Source organism: Stigmatopora argus, chromosome 21 (genome assembly GCF_051989625.1).
Source record: "Stigmatopora argus isolate UIUO_Sarg chromosome 21, RoL_Sarg_1.0, whole genome shotgun sequence".
Classification (NCBI taxonomy): Eukaryota; Metazoa; Chordata; class Actinopteri; order Syngnathiformes; family Syngnathidae; genus Stigmatopora; species Stigmatopora argus.
Genome location: NC_135407.1, coordinates 12481820 through 12487307, shown reverse-complemented (window position 1 = coordinate 12487307; position 5488 = coordinate 12481820). Strand labels below are relative to the sequence as shown.

Below are 5488 nucleotides of genomic sequence, written 5' to 3'. Positions count from 1 at the left end.
GTGCACAATTTGAAATGATCAAAAAACCTATAAAATACAGGAAAAATGTATAAGTTGACAGGTATGAGTCTAAGTGTGCTTTGTGGACCATGTCTCCCGGGGAGTTTTGTGGAGGATACACCGGAAGGTTGTCGTCAGCGAGAGCGTCGGCATCGGTACGGGGATAACTGGATGATTAGCTGGAACGGGAGAATGTCAGCGTCCAGCCACTCATCCCTCCTCTCCCTGCATCGTGGCGCTCGCTGCCTCCTCCGGGAGGACGGCAAAGCATGACTGTCGCCCTCCTCCATGACACAGGAAATGTCGCGCTGCTGCGTCACCCTAAAAAACAAGGCGATTTCCCAGTTGCTAGCGGGCCTTGACCAAAACTCCTACCTGAGCTCCCCAGTCGACCGCCACGCAGTGGTCCATTGTAGATGGCCAGACGGGAACCCAGGTAGGGGTCTTTGGGAAAGGTGTCCAGGTGGAGGGTCTCAGGGGGGAGAACCGAAGTCCAAATCGGATGAGGGAATCACTGTTCGTGTCCGAGTTTAATAAATCTAACATCTCCGGGCCGTCCTCAAAGTCCGAAAAATCAGAGTCCGACTTGAGGTAGTGAGGTCGGTAAACGGAGAGCGATGGAGGCTGAATATTATCTCCTGGTCAGGAGAATTTCAATAGGTAGGACAGCGGGGGTTGGTGAAGGGGCCAATAATTGGTGGAGGGAGAACTGGGGGGCTGTAATCGGCGAGAGTGTTGGCGGCTTCCCGCTGAGACCATGATGGTCGGGCCGTTCTGTCACGTCTTTGGCGATGTCGTGGCGCGGAATCGTGGAGTGGATCCGAGTGTAGGGAAGCAGGCAAGGACACGGGAATGTGTGCTCAAATGAAATTTTAATAACTTAAACTGGAGGCAAAGAAAGTAACAAAAGACTTGGCATGGAATAACAAAATCAAACCCGATGGAGGAAAACACGAGGAAGCGAGGAACTTGGAACGAGGAAACATGGCAAGATAAATCAGGCCGTTTGACAATGACAAAATAATCAGTGGGGTTTAAATAGACAAAACCGGAACTAATTATCATTGACGCGCAGCTGAGCGAGAGGAAAGGCAAGCAGGAGGGACAAATAAAAGTAAAAAGCGATCATGCGCACATACAGAGGAGAAAATTTAATAATATCCCAAACCTAACACACCCTCATTGATGGTCATGAGTTGAGGGTCGTGACCGAAAGAACAAGATCCCGGATATAAGCGGCAGAAATGAGTTTCCTCCGCAGGATGTCTGGACTGTCCCTTAGAGATAAGGTGAGAAGCTCGGTCATCCAGGAAGGGCTCGGAGTTGAGCCGCTGCTTCTCCGGATTGAGAAGAGCCAGGTGAGTTTGCTCGGGCAACTGATCAGGATGCCCTCTGAACGTCTCCCTCGGTAGGTGTTCCGGGCACGGCCCACCGATAAGAGGCCACGGTGGCGACCTCAGACACGCTGGGGAGACTATGTCTCCCGGCTGGCCCAGGAACGTCTTGGGGTATTCCCGGAAGAGCTGGATGAAGTGGCTGGGCAGAGAGAAGTCTGGGCTTTCCTGCTGAAGCTGCTGCCCCTGCGACCCGACTTCAGATAAAGCCGAAGGAGATGAGATGACACTTTGTCATTTTCTTTGTAAAATAAACAAAAAAATGCACAAAAAACGATTTTAATCCTGTTTCGTTGTTGGCCAGAAAATTACATTTGATACAAAGAGATGTCATTGGCTTACGACATCTTCTCGCACTTCCTCTTCTTCCGTGTAGTTTCTTTACTGTGGTGGCCAGTAAGTACTGCATTTTTCGGAACATAAGTCGCATAGGCCAAAAAATGCTAAATGAATAGAAAAAAAACATATACCGTATTTACTCGCATATAAGCCGACCGTACACATAAGCTGCACCCTGAAAATTGCCTTAAAATTGTTTAATTTTACAATTTCTAATGTATAAACCGCCCCCTGATTCCCAATTTTCACCCCAATATTCATGGTTTTAATAGGAAGTACAAATGTGTTAGAACACGTTTAATTAAGTTTAGACGGCAGCGCCTTAGGTAAGATGGCTGCGCCCCGACCTAGGTAAGATGGCCATGCTCCATTTTTGGAGCATTTGAATTTGTTAAAAACAAAGGACAGACATTCACAGATTCATTTTCTCAACTGCTTATCCTCACAAGGGTCACAGAGCTGCTGGAGCCAATCACAGCTGACATTGGGCACCAGGCGGGGGACACCGTGAATTGGTGGCCGTCCAATTGGAGGGACCAATGAGACGGACAACCATTCACACTCACATTCATACTAGGGGCAATTTAGAGTGTTCTACCAGCCTACCCTGCATGTATTTACGAAACTGACGCAAGCCAGAGGAGAACATGCAAACCTAACTTTCCACACAGGAAGGTCCGGACCTGGGATAAAACCTGCAATCTTAGAACTATGAGGTTGACGCACTAACCACTTTACCACCTCAATGAGATTCTCAGCAGAGTAATAGAAAAACTATATATTATATTTTGACTGTCTTTTTTCATGTTGAAAATATAAAGTATATATTATACTGATTCAGTTATAGGTTATCATGGGCAACGTATTACAAAGTATTTGAAATCTGATAAAATATTGTCCTAGGATTTTTGAATCACAGGTCTGACCTTGAAATTCTAGTCGCTCCACAATTATACTTTATGATAAAAAAACTTTTACAATCATATCCAAAATAAAATTATAAACAAAACTTGGATAAAGGTTGCGACTGCTTGAGCACTGACAAGGGTAAATTATATTTGACCCCAGAAGTCATTCTGTGTGGAGAGAACAGGGGGATCGCTGAAAGCTTTAAGATGTTTCAAAATCCTAAATTGTTAAAAGATGAAAAGGACAACGTTGCAATTTGACCTCATTCACCTCAGTCCTTTTTGTGGGATTTCAAGTTTTAAAGCAAATCAGCGTTGAGATTGCATTGTATCAATTTGACTTGTAAGGCTGAAAAAGACACCTTTTTGGAAATTGCTGTACCCTATAAAGTACCATTTATTCTTTCACTGTCTTCCATCCATCCATTTTTTTAACCGCTTTATCCTCATTAGGGTCGCAGGGGGTGCTGGAGCCTATCCCAGCTGACTTCGGGCCAGAGGCAGGGGATAACCTGAATCGGCGGCCAGCAGATCACATGGCACAAGAAGAGGTGGACCGACCTGAATGTGAACCCAGAATCCCAGAGCTGTGAGGCCCACGGGCTAACCACTCGCACCGCCGTCCCGCCTCTTTTTCTGTCGTAATAAATAAATTTGGACAATTTTATATTGGCAGCACGAGTGGTTAGCACGTCGGTCTCACAGCTCTGGGGTCCTGGGTTCAAATCCAGGTTGCTCCACCTGTGTGGAGTTTGCATGTTCTCCAGTGCGTGGGTTTTCTCCGGGTACTTTGGTTTCCTACCACATTCCAAAAACATGCATAGTAGACTGATTGGACACTCTAAATTGCCCCTAGGTATGAGTGTGTGCGTGAATGGTTGTCTGTCACCTTGTGCCTTGCGATCGGCTGGCCACCGATACAGGGTGTCCCCTGCCTCTGGCCCGAAGTCAGCTGGGATAGGCTCCTGCACCCCTCGCAACTCTATTGAGGATAAAGCGGTTCAGAAAATGAATGAATAAATTAATTTTACATTGGAATCGACCGCAACGCACAATTTATAGACCCAAGATGAAAAAGAAAGCTGAGAACAATTTTAACATACATTACCAGTGGAGTACTTTTTTTTTTTACCGTAGTGTACTGTTTATACTGTCTTCTCATCCCAGAACAACAATAAATACAACACCCTGCTTCCTAAAATCTTGGTATCATATTCATTGACAATGATCTCGAAAAGACGTATATTGTGTAGGTTGTTGGAGTTGTGTTCAACGAATTATCTTGATCATGTGATGTCATGCATTTAATGCTGTGTTACATTCTGTTTAGCATTGAGCAGCTATTTTGGCTGACATGAGGACAGCTGTTTGGGCTTCAGAGTGTTATCTATGCAAATTATCTTTCCTTTGTCATGTAACAAGTTAGGCATGAATAAACCTGACTTCTACTCTAACGTAGGTTATGCATTAATAAATAAGATTTAGATTTAAATGTTTATTAATGCACAGAAAATAGAGCCTCATGGTGGTTAGCAATACAGTGGTACATCTACTGAAATCCGGGGGATTACTGTACTTCCGAAATTACAGTGGTACCTCGAGATACGAGCTTAATTCGTTCCCGGACTGAGCTCGTATGTCGATTTTCTCGTAACTCAAACGAACGTTTCTGATAGAAATGAACTAAAAACAAATTAATTCGTTCCAACCCTCGGAAAAAACACCCAAAACAGGATATTGTATTGGAATTTTTTTTAATTTGTTCTAATCATCTATTAACAGAGTAACAAATAACTAGTGCTTATAATGTTTAACAAAACTAAAATTAGATGAATTTCGTGGTAGGGAGAGAGAGATCAGAGGGATAATCTAACCTTACACTAAATGTAATTCTAATTTTGTTTTACATTTTTATACCTTTCTTCTCCTTCTCCCGGGCTGGCTCTATTTGTCCCTTTTGTCTTCCCTTCAAAATATTCCGAAAATGATGCACACAAATGTCCTCACATTAGGATAACGCACGACCACTTGCCAACGAGAAGTAGTATACTCCTCTCATATTAGCGAGCAAGCTCCGCCATTCTGCACTGACTAACGGGGAGAAAAAAACACAGAAAAACATGCAATGCTTCGCCCAGTGCTCGTAGAGGCATAACACGAGGGAGTTGCGATGGGGAAAACAGTGCCCATGTTGTTCTCAAAAGCAGCCTCATGCGTTGGCCACACCTGGCTGTATGCTCGTATATCAAAATTTGACTTGTATCTCAAGGTAAATATTTGCTTGGAATATTACTCGAATCTCAAATTGCTCGTATGTCGGGGCACTCGTATGTCGAGGAATTACTGTGGTTACTGTAGGATTGTTTGGTAGGCAATTGAAGCCAACAAGGCCTCAATCCTGTGCGGTCCTGCCAGCCATGACCGTCACACACCCCCTTACCTCTGGTCTCACACCGGCAGGCAGGAGAGGAAATCAGCCTTGTTGTTACTCTGCCCAGGAACATGGCTGATAGTAAACCGTTATGGCTGTATAGACAGGTACCAGTGTGTGATCCGAGAATTGCTAACTTTCATCCGATCCATCCATTTTAGTGGCCTATGGTCAGTCTCCAGGAGGAACTCATGACCAAGAAAGTAGTACAGGAAAGTGTTCAGAGCCCATTTCATTTCACCACCAGGCACTCCTTTTCAACAGTGGAGTAGCGTATCTCCCTGGGTAACAACTTCCTACTAATGTAGGCAACTGGATGCCGTTGTCTTGGGTCCCCTTGGAGCAACACTGCCCCCACCCCAGAATCAGAGGCATCTGTCTTTAACACAAACCATTTTAAAATGTCTGGACAATGC

General features: G+C 44.7%; 1 long non-coding RNA gene across 1 annotated transcript; it reads right to left on the bottom strand.

Moving 5' to 3' along the window:
* Nucleotides 1-855: 855 nt before the first annotated feature.
* LOC144067574 (uncharacterized) lies at nucleotides 856-1902 on the bottom strand. The gene is made up of 2 exons (XR_013297985.1): nucleotides 1737-1902; nucleotides 856-1635 (listed from the first exon to the last, which is right to left on the bottom strand). It is a non-coding gene; the product is annotated as an uncharacterized LOC144067574 (long non-coding RNA).
* Between the last annotated feature and the right edge of the window lie 3586 nt (nucleotides 1903-5488).